The sequence below is a fragment of the Salarias fasciatus genome, unplaced genomic scaffold, assembly GCF_902148845.1.
Source record: "Salarias fasciatus unplaced genomic scaffold, fSalaFa1.1, whole genome shotgun sequence".
Taxonomy (NCBI): domain Eukaryota; kingdom Metazoa; phylum Chordata; class Actinopteri; order Blenniiformes; family Blenniidae; genus Salarias; species Salarias fasciatus.
Window position 1 is genome coordinate 107,860 of NW_021941245.1, and position 14,363 is coordinate 122,222.

Here is a 14,363-nt window from a genome sequence, read left to right on the forward strand (position 1 = left end):
GCCTTTAGCTATCAGGCACCGTTTTTATGGAACCAGCTTCCAAGTGGTGTCAAAGAGGCAGACACAGTCTCCACATTTAAGGTTAGGCTCAAGACGTTTCTCTTCGATGCAGCCTATGATCAGGTCAGCTAGGGATTCTAAACTAAACTAAACTAAACTAAACTACACTAAACTAAACTACACTAAAACAAACCAAACCAAACTAAAGTAAACCAAACTAAACTAAACTAAACTAAAACAAATCAAACTACAGTAAACCAAACTAAACTAAAACAAACCAAACCAAACTAAAGTAAACCAAACCAAACTACAGTAAACCAAACTAAACTAAACAAAACTAAACTAAACTAAACTAAACTAAACTAAACTAAATTAAATTAAATTAAACTAAACCAAACCAAACCAAATTACACTAAACAAAATTAAACTAAACCAAACCAAATTAAACTAAACTAAACTATACTAACTAAATACTAGTTTAAACAGTTAAGTATCCACAAAGCTGCCCCAGGAGCTAGAATGCTGTGGGAAGTACGGTGCACTGAGCCCTGTCCTCCTCTAATGTCTGAATGTTCTTCCCTTTAGTCCGTTCATTGCTTTTCACCTGCTGTCCCCCCCTTCGAGGGGGAGTCTTCTCCAGTTTCAGTTGCTGACTCCACTATTACGAAGGCCTATGAACAAGCTCCGTCCGGACCGGGAGGACACTCCTGTCGGTCCTGCCCGTGGACTGGCTTCGGTTCTACTGCTGGGATCCGTGGTTCTTGTGCTGGACCGTCCAACGAACTGTCCTCAACATAGTCCTAGGCTTTACTTCTTATTGTCTCATGCTAGCTGTTGCCAAAGCTGTCCGTCCCTGGGAGAGGGATCCCTCCATACTGTGGTTCTCCCCAAGATTTCTTCTTTTCCCACTGGGTTTTTGGAGTTTTTTCTTGCCGGATGTGAGGGTCGAAGGCGGTGGTTGCTTCGTTCTGTCTCGTTACTGTAAATATTGACATATTACCATTATGCTTATTCACTGTTTTTACTTTTACCGACAAATGTAACATCTTGAAGCCCTCTGAGGCAACTGTTGTTGTGATACTGGGCTATACAAAAATAAATTGATTGATTGATTGATTGATTGATACGGACCCGGACTTGTAAAAACTAACAGGGTTTAAATTTGATGAGTCACTTCAATTTTACTGGCACAGCTTTTCCAGTCTTCACGGTATTAGTTTGTCAGCTCAGAAAACACACAGACCAATTACATACGAGTTCAGCCATCCCACGTGACACTGCTCAGCCAATGAGGTCTCTGCATTACAGGCGCTAATCATCACCGCTCTGTGCGTTCCGGACCGGCAGCAGTTGAGAGGCGCGGGACAGACGAGAGGGGGACAAGCAGTGAAGAACAAAAATCAATAAATAAAGCGATACCGAGAGGAAGGCGAAGGTACGTGTTAGCCAGATAGGGATATCATAAAATCCAGTGAAACTGCTGAGCCTCAAACAACGCCTGAAAAAGTACAAATGGCGCTGTTTAAAAAAAGAAAAGTGGACGGCGAAAACAGAGCCTTCAACCCGGAGTGGACAGACTCTGTTCATCCTGCCCTGTGGGAGCACAGAACCTCTGGGTCTGATGTGTTCAGACTGTGGCACTCATTAACAGTGGCAATGTCAAACGCCGCTATGAAACAAGACACAAAGATTTTGACCAATCATTCCTCATCAAGTCTGAACTGAGGCACAGAAAATAAGCAGTCTCAGAGCCAGTATGATCCGTCCACCAGGGTCCTGACAGTCACTCACTGCCCAGCAACGTGCAAACGAATGTTCTCTCACAGTTGCTTGGATTCTGGGGCAACACAAAAAAAAAACCATTTAGTGATGGGGAGGTTGTCACGGAGTGCATGAGAGCAGTGGCTGACACCTTACTTTAGGGAAAACAAAAAGAAGACCTTTGCAACAAAATAAAGCAAATACCTCTGTCAGCATCATCAGCTACAAAGAGAAGTGAAATATGAACCAAAGCTGTACTGGCTCAGCTAGACGAAGCTCTTCATAAAGCACCATGTGTCGCCTTGGCTGGAGATGAGTCCACTGATGTGACTGACAATGCTCAGCTGTTAGTTTATGTCAGGTTCTTCAACAAGGACAAGAACGTTTTCTGTGAAGACCTGTTAGTTCCGACTCCCTTTCAGACCAGCACCAGAGGAGAGGACACCTACCTGGCCATTAAGGAAATGTTAATAAAGAGAGGAATAGAGCCAAAACAAGTGGTTTCAGTGACTACAGATGGAGCCCCTGCCATGATAGGGAGAGAGAAAGGAGCTGTGGTGAGACTGAGGAAAGACAATCCTGAGCTCATTGCTCACCACTGTATGATTCACCAGTCTGTCCTCTGCTCAGCCCTGTCAGATGAGCATGCTGAGGTGATGAACACCATGATGAAAATGATAAACTTTCTCAGGGCATCCTCATCCTATCAGCATCGTATGCTGAGGGAATTCCTCAGAGAAGTTGAAGCAAATGCTGATGATCTTTTACTGCACAACAATAAATAGATAGATGGATAGATGGATAGATGGATAGATAGATAGATACTTTATTAATCTCCCAAGGGAGAAATTCAGGTGTCCAGCAGCACACAAATCATTCGCATGCAAATAAATAAATAACAACAGTAAAATAAAGTGCTCATAATGTATTCAGTTTGACTCAGGCACATCTGTTGAACAGCCTGACTGCTGAGGGGATGAACGACCTCTTGAAGCCTCAGTTCTGCAGCACAGTGACAGCAGCCTGTCACTCCGGTCACTCTTCTGAGCTGTGACTGTGTCCTGGAGTGGAGGTTTGGAGTTCCTCAAGATACCCTGCATTAGAGCCTCATCCTCCTCTCCAGGACTGCTCCAGCAGAGTCCACCTTCCTCCCATCACAGATGCACGCTCCCTGATCAGTCTGTCCAGCCGACTGCTGTCTCTTTCTGTCATGCTGCCACCCCAACAGACAACCCCAAAGAAAACAGCACCTGCAGCAACAGACTGTAGAAAATGTCCAGCATGTCACCACACAGGTCAGAGGATTTAAGTCTCCTCAGGAGAAACAGCCTGCTCTGTCCTCTCTTATCCAGAACCTGAGCTGCTCTGACCAGTCCAGTCTGTGGTCAAGGTGCACACCCAAGTATTTGTAGGTGTGAACAACCTCAATACTCTCTCTGTTGATGATGACAGGTTGATGAGAGGCTTCCTGCCAAAGTCAATGATCATCTCCTTCATCTTAGAGGAGTTCAGAATAAGACCATTGTCCCTGCTCCAGGTGGTAAATCCCACGATGAGCTCCCTGGACTCTTTTTCATCCCTACCCTTCACACATGCGACAATTGCAGTGTAATCTGAATACTTCTGCACACGACACGCAGCAGATCTATGAGCAGAGTCAGCAGTGTACAGTGTGAAGAGAAAGGGGGATAGTACAGTCCCCTGCGGTGCACCGGTGCTGCTCATCAGGGTCCCAGATACGACCCCCCCGAGCCGGACGTATTGTGACCTCAGAGTCAGGTAGTTGTGGATCCAGCGAACAAAGAGAGGATCCACTCCCATCCTCTCAAGCTTCCCCTTCAGTAGCTGAGGCTGGATGGTATCAAAGGTGCTTGTAAAGTCGAAAAACATCAACCTCACATAGCCTCCAGCTCCCTCCAGAAAGGAGAGCGCCCGATGGACCAGAAACTGGACCGCATCGTCCACTGCCATCCTGGTAGGCAGACTGAAGGGGGTCCAGCCCCCCCTCCACTTGAGGTTTGAGCAGCCGGAGCAGCAGCCTCTCAAAAGTCTTCATCACCACGGATGTTAGGGCCACTGGTCTGTAGTCCTTCATCCCTGCAGGCCTGGCCCCCCTGGGCACTGGGACAAGGCATGAGGTCTTCCACAACGCAGGGACACGTCCAGTCTGAAGACTCCGATTGAAGATGGTTTGGAGAGGCACAGCCAACTCTGACGCACACTCCCTCAGCAGCCGTGGTGATATCCCATCAGGCCCTGCAGCTTTCCGTCCAGGAGCCTCCTCAGCTCCACACACACCTCCTCCACAGTGAAGGCCGGAGTCAGCAGAGGTGGAGCAGCCGCTGGGTGGAGGAGAGGAGCAGGTCACAGCAGCAGAGGTGGAGCAGCTGCTGGGTGGACATCTGTTAGTGTGTGTGTGTTTGTGCAGAGTCAAACCGGTTGTAAAAACGGTTGAACTCGTCCGCCATGTCCACATCACCAGGAGCTACACATCCCTTCTTGAAACCAGTAATGGTTCTCATGCCCTTCCAGACCTCTCGGGAGCTCTTATCCTGCAGCTTCCTCTCGAGTCCTGCTTTGTCCTCCCTCCTGGCCCGTCTCACGGCCCTCCTCAGGTCATGCTGAGCAGTCCTCATTCTCTGTCGGTCACCAGACTTAAAAGGCTCCTTCTTGCAGTTCAGCAGATGTTTTGTGTCACTTTTGATCCACGGCTTGTTGTTCGGGAAACAGCGCACAGTTTTCAGGGGCACTGCCACATCCGTGCAGAAATGTATGTAATCTGTGACACAGACCAGACTCTCATCCATGTCATTGTCCATGTCTGAACTAGGACTGTCACGATATCAAATTTTCTCTTCACGATTATCATGGGCAAAAAATATCACAATAACGATATCACGATATCAGCAAAAATTTTACTAATAATGGTACAAACATTCAGATTCATCTTTAATTTTATTTTCTCTCTTTTCCCAGATGAATTACATTCCGAATACCTGTCAAATGAGGTGTTGAAACAATATGACAACAGTAACTGTACAGCTGCATACCAAAAGTGTAGTTACACTCAACTAATTAAAATCTGATGAGCTGATTAACAGAGGATCCACAGCAGAGGCGTCATTTACGTAGGGTTGGTGGGTTCTGAAAACCCTCGGGCCCTGTTGGGGTGAAATCCTGTCCCACCACCACACTGCCCAGAATTTTTGTTTGTTTAAATCTGAGGCGGAATGAGCAGCAGCTGCTTCTCTCCAGCCAGAGGTGCCGCTACTGGCTAGGGCCCCGAGCTGAAGGGGGCCCCGAGGGACGGCTGACATCAGTCAATTTCAATGACAAATTTAAGGCGCTACACTAGACGCTGCAACGACAACATGTCGAAAATCCCCCACATGGGGCCCTTTTCCGAGTACTCACCGGTTAGTTGCTAGAAGGGGGCCTGCGGAGAAGACGGCGGATATCAGCGACACAACTTGAAACCCCCCGGACACATTACAATGACACGTCTGGAACCTACCTAATGGGGCCCCACTACTACCCGGCTAGCATCAACGCGCAGTCAGTGTTGCTAAACACACTTTTTCTGGTTAGGATAGAGCGTCTCGCTGTCGTTGTCGGCTGTTTAGTTGACTCGTGACGCTCACTAACTGGGAGCTAGCTAGCTAGGAGCCGTGCTGCTACCGCTGCTCTGTTGTGTTTACATGTGAGGGGAGGGGGAGGGGAGGGGTGCTGTAGGAGGGAGACGAAGCAGGGCGGAAGAACAGGAGCGGATTTTGAAAATACACTTCAAGACGTTTCAAGTGGCACTCAATCCTCTTTACGATATTATGTGCGCATTTTGAACACGATATTGAAATTTCATTTTTTAATACCACGATTATCGTCAATACCGGTTTACCGCGACAGCCCTAGTCTGAACCCACAAGCAGATTCCAATCTGTGGATTCAAAACAGTCCCTCAGCCTGCCTGTTGTCTCGGGGGTCCACTGCCTAAAACATCTCCTGACTGTAGGCAGTCTCATCACAGATGGTTTGTATGCTGGTCTGAGGTGTATGAGATTGTGGTCAGACTTTCCAAGGGGAGGCAGAGGCACGACAGAGTGAGCAGATTTTACATTCACGTAACACAGGTCCAGAGTGTTGTTGTGTCTGGTTGGACGCTGCACATATTGAGTGAAGCCGCCTAAATGAGGCTCACATCAACATGGTTGAAGTCCCCTGAAATAATGATGAGCGCCTCTGGATGTGAGGACTGGATCCTGGACACCGCCTCCTGGATGACGTCACACGCTGATGTTGTGTCCGCACGTGGCGGGATGTAAACAATAATGGCAGCGACCAGTTGGAACTCCCTCAGGAGATAATACGATCTCAGTCTGACCGCCAGCTCTACATCACGGGTACAGATTTGATTTTTCACCGTGATGTGACCGGGATGGCACCACTTGTTGTTGACCAGCGCGGCAAGTCCTCCACCCCTCGCTTTCCCGCAGGACTCCGCCGCTCTGTCCGCTCGGACGAGTGTGAAGCCGGGGATGCTAACAGCGGAGTCCGGCAGGGTCTCATTCATCCAGGTCTCCGTGAGCAGATATAACGAAGCTTCCCGGTAAGCTCTCTCACACTTCATCAGGGCTTCCAGCTCATCGCGCTTGTTGGGCATACAGTTTACATTACCCATTATAATAGATGGCACAAAGGGCTTGTACCTCCATCTCTTAGCTTTTAGCCTAGCGCAGGCTCAGCATCCTCGGAAGGGCTTCTTGATCTCACGCGGGATCGGATGCTTGATTCCCATCGATGTGCGCGTCAACTCAAGGAGCTCCTCCCTCGAGTACTTGTACCAGCACATTTCAAAACACAACAACCACCCAAAACACAAAAACATTAGCGCCGCTCGGACTTGGTGCCACCGCAGTTGGCGCATGCAATGTGAGATGACTCAGTAAAAGCAGGGTGTTGGAGCGGTTCTGGTCCATCAGAAGGGAGGTAGTGGCTTATTTGGAAGAGCTGAAGAGTCAAAAGGCAACACAGTTTTATCTCTTTTTAAAAGATGAGAAAAAGATGGATAATGTGACCTTTTTGGTTGACATCGCCTCACATCTCAGTCAATTCAATTTGAAGCTTCAGGGCCAGGGCAATTCCATTTGTGAACTGATAACATCTGTCTGCTCCTTTCAGAGGGAACTTGAGGTGTTCAAAGAAGACTTGCAGGGAGACTGTGTCCACTTCTCAGCATTGCAGCAACAAAAGTTCAGGGACAGAGAGATGTGTCTTCTTTTGTTGACTTTGTTGATAAGCTGATTGTGAACTTCAGCAAACGTTTTGACAGCTTCAGCTTTGGACAGCAGCTGACCTTGCTCATTCAGAACCCATTTCTCCTCACAGATGTCAGGGAGCTCTCAAAGGAGGCCACACAGCACTTCAAGTGGGCAAATGCTGGTGTAACCTCTCCTATGGTGGTCGGTTGTTTGTGATAAAGAGGACAAGAAGCTGGACTGACGATGCTCTTAGTGTGATTTATTCTGCAAACATGGGACAGCAAACAGAAGCATTAAAAAATGGCAACGGCATCTGTTTCCATCTGTTTCCGCTTGAACCACAGCAAAAGATTGGCCGAAACTGTGTGTGTGATCGTATAGTGGCTAAAATACAAAGTGAATTTACATATAAAATACACAAATGGTAAAATAAAACATTTCTAAAATAATTACATACTTTGCAGACATAAGTAAAATGGTATATGTCCAAAATAAATACAACATCATCAAAGTAACAGCGCTTTAACATAGTGGGACCAAAAACAAACCAATAGTGCCATCTAGTGGTGAAAACTCAGCACAATACACGTGCTGCAAAAGTGCAATAACTTTCTCTGAACACTAAACAGACAAATAGAGACAATTGACATATAAAAAGCTCAAACTTAACATACCTGCAAACATGGGACAGCAAACAGAAGCATTAAAAAATGGCAACGGCATCTGTTTCCATCTGTTTCCGCTTGAACTAGAAAGGAAAAGCTCCGTGTTAAAAGATGCAGCGGCCATGTTTAGAGCCAGCGGCGGCAGGCCAATATCATTAACTCCAACAAACTGACTCAAAAACGAGCACAAAAAGAAACTAAAGCTACTATTCCTTCCAACACTCTGTTCAACAGTCATCCGAGCGACAATATTGAGTAGCTTCCTGCATCAAATCAGCAGTATTTGCATGAAGTAATGAATTAATGCCTGAGAAAACAGAAAAGCGACTTACCCACAGCAAAAGATTGGCCGAAACTGAAACTCGCGAAAGTGCACTGCATTTAACGAGAGGCAAACTTCCGCTGTAGGGTTTTCAAAATAAAATACAAAACGGAAACAGTATATTTACGGTCCCAGTTTAACAGGAATTTAACTATAATAATGAGTAACATTCTTGAACTGTTACATACACCCCCCATAAATTCTGTTAAACTCAAGCCAAAGCTTGAGCAACAGTAAACCAAGGGGAGACAGTCAAGTACGGAGAAGAGACGAAAAGAAAAGAAAAAGGGGTCGCCCAGTGTGAAGCCAATCACAGACGTACTACAGTCAACAGTTAAAATCCTCCCCAAAGGAGTGTAAAAGAACTGGGTGGTACCAATCCCAGTACTACATACAGACTAGAAGAAGGTGCCATATACACCTCCAAAACATCACAACGACAGCAACACACAAGACACACCCCAGTTCCAGCAAAACAAAGAAAACTATACACCGACAGTCAAATCCAATAGCACTAAGGGCGAAGAGAAGAAGAAAGAACAACAAAAAAAAAAAAATCCTGACACCTATTCTTCAAACAAGGTATCAAAGAACGCCACAATAGAGCTGAAAACAGGGACAGCTTCCCTAACTCTCTGAGCCGACATCTCAGAAATCAGCCTTCTCGGAGGTCTCACCTGTCGGCCTAATCTGGTAGTCACAGTACCACCATGACTCGCTTGAACACTGGGGGGCTGCGTGCAGATAGCTAGAGTCTCAGCATTATCTGCAGGAGCCAGGGCAGGCAAGTTAACTGAGGCTGGCCCAGGTAAGTGAGCTACACTGCCAGGTACTGCTTCAGGCAAGTGAGCCACACCGCCGGGTTCAGTTTCAGGTGAGTGGGCCACACTGATGGGATCTGCTTCAGGTGAGTGGACCACACCGATGGGATCTGACTCCGTCGACTGAACTTCAGGGATTGGAGCTGGTAATACCCTGGTGTCCACTTCCAGTGTAAGTTCTGGCATAGGAGCAACAGAGACACAGCTGGGGACGCTGTCTGAGAGGGACTCACTCCTGGCACAAGAGTCCCCATCCACACTCACATTTCCACTGGCTGGGTCGGTAAACTCAGGCGTTCGCATGAGCCAGTCCAAAGTTCCGTCAAAACCCTCAGTTTTGTCCACCTCCACAGAATCCTGGTCATTCTCACGTGTTGCATCTCTATCACCCGGGTTGTCAAGAGACGTAGGAGTATCCATGTCCAAATCGAGGAAGTTAACCGGGAGAAGAAGGTTTCGGTGCACAACTTTCTCTCTGCCGGTTTGTGAATCTCTGATCCTGTATACATTAATGCCAGACCTCACTGAAACAACATCGTAGGGAGTAGAATCCCACTTGTCAGCAAGCTTCCTTTTGCCTCTTTCACCACGGTTAGCCAGCAAGACTCGATCACCCACAGCCAGCGAAGAGCCTTTGACTTTACGGTTGTAGAGCTTGGCATGACGTGCTTGTTCACTAAGGCTGTGTTTGAGAGCGATCTGCGACGCTTCACAGAGGTCTTGCTTCAACCTGGAGACAAAGACATTGTGGCTGATCACTCTCGTATCCTGGAGCACATGCTGGAACATGATGTCAATGGGGAGGCGTGGCACCCGCCCGAACATGAGGTAGAACGGAGCGAAGCTGGTAGTCTCATGTTTTGTGCAGTTGTAGCAGAAGGTTAGTGATCTCAACAGTTGGGGCCATCTGGCTTTCGCATTTGCAGGAAGGGTCCTCAACATGTTTCCCAATGTCCTGTTAAAACGTTCAGTGACGCCGTTGCCCATGGGGTGATAAGGTGTTGTGTGCGACTTTTGCACCCCCGCCATCTCCAACAGTTCTTTCAGGAGTCGGCTTTCGAAGTTCGGCCCCTGATCTGAATGGATCCTCTTGGGAAAGCCATATACACAGAAGAAGTCATCCCACAATCTTCGGGCAACATGTTTTGCAGATTGACTGCGGCAAGGGAAAGCATGTGCCATTTTGGAGAAATGATCAGTAATGACCAAGACATCAACGGTTTTCTTGTCACTTAGTTCGGCGGTCCAGAAGTCGATGCACACAAGTTCCATTGGTTCGGATGTCTGGATACTTTCAAGGGGTGCACGTGCTTCAGGTTCCAGTGTTTTTCCCACAATACATCTCTCACATCGCATTATGTGATTGAGTATGTCTTTTTCCATGCCAATCCAGAAGAACCTTTCTCTGGCAAGGGAAAGTGTTCGTGCACGACCCTGGTGGCCAGCATTGTCATGAAGACCGAGGAGAATCTGAGGCTTAAGGTCATCTGGCACAACAAACTGGAACTGTTTTTTGTTAAGCAGGTGGTCTTTCTTAACTCTGTACAGGATCCCATTCATCACCTTAAGCTTTTTCCAATGTCTTAAAAGCTTGTTGACACAGTTCGGTTCAGAGGCTGCCTCACGTCGAGTGGCTTTTCTTTTCCGCCTCATGTAAAACAGGGCTCTGCTTATCACACCATCATTCTCTTGGAGACTCAAAAGCTGACTCTGAGGGATAGTAGTGGAAGAGTCTTCCTCAGGCAACTGTGGCAGTGGTAGGTTGGAGCTGGTCATACCACAACCAACATGAGCTCCCAGAGCAGCCGACACTTCATCTGAGCTGATGGAACCCTCAGGCCGTGTATCAGGCGTAACCCCAGGGCCTGGTGGTTGTTATGCAGCACTCTTAACAGCTTGACAGTTGTTCGTCAGCCGGAATGCATCCTGCACTGTGCCTTTGACAACACTGTTGACTTCATCCAGCAAGGTAATGTATGGTTCTTTCAGCAACCGATGGCCAACACATGACTGAACAAATGGTTCGCGGCTCAAAGTGTCAGCAACGGTGTTCTTCACTCCTGGAACATACTTAAGATCGAAGTCGTAAGCTGCAAGCTTAGCCACCCATCTTTGTTCACATGCATCCAAGCGTGGCTTTGTCAGGATGTAAGAAAGCGGGTTGTTGTCTGTCCAAGCTGTGAAATGTCTGCCTTTCAGCCAATGACTGAATTTGTCGCAAATGGCCCATTTTAGTGCCAAGAACTCCAGTCTGTGTGCTGGGTAGTTCAGCTGTGACCGGGTCAGGGTCTTGCTGGCAAAAGCAACTGGTTGTGCGATTGTCTCACCAGGTGACACTTGAGACAAGACCGCCCCAATACCATCAAAAGATGCATCAACAGCAAGGATAAATGGCTCACTGAAGTTGGGGTGAGCCAAGGTGACACTGCAAGTCAGTTAATTTTTGAGGGCTTGAAAAGACTCTTGACATGCAGTTGTCCAATCGCTCGGTCCAAGAACTGGTGGAACACAGGACTTTTTCTTGGACTTTCTGCCTTTCCTTGCATGAGGCTGGGCTTGTCGACCAGAAATGAGCCTGAACAGAGGTTTAGCTTTAGCAGAGCAGTCAGGGATGAAATGTTGGTAATAGAATATCATGCCCAAGAAAGAACGGATCTTTTTCCAGGAAGGCGTGACCCCATCACTCTCCATCAATTCCTTCTCTCCCACATCCGCTATGGCTTTCACCTTGTCAGGATCTGTCCTCACGCCGTCTGTACAAATGATATGCCCAAGAAACCTTACTGACCTCTTCAAAAGATGGCACTTCTTGGGAGCCAGCTTAAGTTTGTGGTTCTTCAGACGAGAGAACACCATCTCAAGACGATCAAGGGCCAGCTGCTCCGTGGGGGCGAAAACCATCAGATCATCCAAGTAGCAGAGTAAACTGCTGAAGTTTTCATCTCCAAAGATTGACATCATCATTCGCATAAAGGTTGCCGGGCTGTTGCACAACCCTTGGGGCATCCGATTATACTCATGAAGGCCAAATGGTGAAGAAAATGCAGTGTACTTCTTATGTGCCTCATATAGCGGTATGTTGTAAAATCCAGACGTCAAATCCATGGTGGAAAAGAAGATGTTACCCCCAAGAGCGGCAAGAGCATCTGCTTGGTGAGGCAGTGGGTGTGCATCTTTAACTGTTTTAGCATTGAGCCATCTGAAGTCGGTACAGATGCGCAGACTGCCATCTTTCTTCCACACTAAGACCAGCGGTGATGCGTAATCACTGTTAGACTTCCGGATAATGCCCTTTTCCTCCATTTCATTGAGTGCAGTTCTCAGCTTCTCGTATTGACTGGGGGGTACTCGTCGGTAGGGTAGGCGAAATGGTCTCTCATCTACAAGGTGTATTTTGTGTACGAAGTCTGTGGTCTCCCCACAGTCCATCTTGTCTCTGGAAAAGACAGACTCATATCTTTCGATAAGCTGCAAAACCCTATCTTTCCAATGATCAGACACTTCACACCCCTCAAGATCCAAGTCTTGCAGTCCCAACTTGCTCAAAACATTCTTTCTCTGTTCTGGAGACTTTGAAGACCCTGAACTCTGAGCGACACCTTGGCTGTTGATGGAAACTTTTTCAGGTAAGGACAGTTCTTCAGCTGCAACGCATGGAAACACGTCTGCAATTTTACAGTTTCTCCTCAAAGTTACTGCCTCACTGCTGGGGTTTATTAGTTTTAGGGGGACCCACCTGTCACCCCACAGAGGTGTGATGACTCTGCCAACGAGCACGTTTCTTGGCCTGGCTCTTGACTGAGTTGGTTCGACAATTACTGTGCTCCCCACTGACAAGGGTGCAGCTGCAGGAAGTTTACCCCAGACAAGATGTTCACGGAGGGGTTCAAGCTTAACACTCTTATTTAACTTCACTGTGCCAATCTTGTCAGGCATGGGTCCTCCCTGCCACTTCTCAGAGTTGGAGAGCAGGGACAGGAACTGGCCACTCTCACCATCTGTAGTGTCAACAGGTGAAGCAAGAAGCCTCCAGTAATCATCAGACTCTTTCATCAAATGTATGAGCATCTTGATAGCATTACTTCCTACTATCATGTCGTCTGTCTGTCCAGGAATGATGAGTGTTGGGATGAGTAACTTGAACCCATAGATTGTCACCTCCAAGTCGCAGACTGCTGTTGGATAGACATGGTGGCCTCCAGCTCCAATAACAACTATGTCATTAGCAGGGTTAGTCTTCAAGTCAGGGCAATTTTGCAGGATCCGTTCAGCAGCAGCCTCACTCAAAGAACATGACATGGAGCCACTGTCTATCATAGCTTTTAGCTGAACACCACCAGTAGCACAAACATCAGTGTAGAACAAGCTATCTGACTTATGAAGTTTTTGAACCATTTGAACAATGACGGTTTTACCAGTTGGCACAGAAGAGCAGAGAGACTCGTACAGAGACTCCAAGTCATCACTGTCACAGCTGGGAGGGTCACTCAGTTGATCCACACTGTCCTCCCTCTGGTGCGGATCCACTAGTTTTCCTGCTGTTGAGCGTTTGCTGGCACACGGCTGGAGCAAGCACGTCTGGAGTGATTGGGTGAGTAGCACAGAAAACAGAGCTTATGATCACGGCAGTGGGTGAAGGTGGAGTGAGTGGCATCATGACAAACAGAGCAAGGCATGTTGTGCAACCCCTCTACCCTGGGACGCCGAGAACCAGGAAACCTGTTCGGAGCGGACTGAACAGGTCTCTGAAGCAGCACTTTCTCCAGCATGTTGATAAGACGTTCCAAGGTAGCAGAATCCGAGGCTTGTGATTGAGATGGATTCTGTTCATCACTAGGTGGCGGAGGTGGCAGAGTAGCAGTGTGGTGAGTGCTAATCTTAATGTTCTCTCGAACCACCTTGTTGTCACAGGAAGCCACTCTCGAATGGTACTCGTACAAAATGTCCTGAACCTCATGGGCAGTCCACTTGTCCATAGTCTTTGATCGGAAGGTCAGAGAGAGCTCAGAGGAGGGACAGTTCCTTATAAACATGCGTGTAACCTCAGTGCCAGGGCTATCCAGTGTCTTGCCCTGCTCTGCCAGGCGTTCAGCAGCAAGGTCAACAGCACGATGCAGCCTGAGCCAGTAGTCAAATGCGTTCTCACCTTTCTCTGGCAAAGTGGTGTAAAAGTCGGCCAGCGGGAGAGGTGAGCATGAGGCAGAGTCGAAGTGTTTTCTCAGCAAACCATAAATGGCCTCTGGGTCACGGCTGATGTCTAGGCCACTGCTCCTGGTACCGAATCTGACAACATCTCTAGCTTTACCTCTGAGATGAACAAGGATCTCCTCTGTTTGTTCCTCTGGTCTCAGGTAACTCTTCCTGATAAAAGCTCTCATCAGATCTTCCCACTCTCTGAGAGACACTGTATCAGAGTCGTCCCCTCTGAAGCACGGAGGATCCTTCAGTTTTCTGTGGGACACGAGCTGGACATGAGAGGCATCAGACATGGCTGAGGGTGGAACACCATGAGAGGATGAAGATGCAGCATTTGACAGAG

General features: G+C 47.7%; 1 protein-coding gene across 7 annotated transcripts in view; it reads right to left on the reverse strand.

Annotated features, from left to right (window-relative positions):
- Window positions 1–14,363, reverse strand: part of LOC115384476 (rho guanine nucleotide exchange factor 40-like) — a 106,341-nt gene that overhangs the window by 62,153 nt on the left and 29,825 nt on the right. The gene's annotated exons all lie outside the window — the stretch shown is intronic.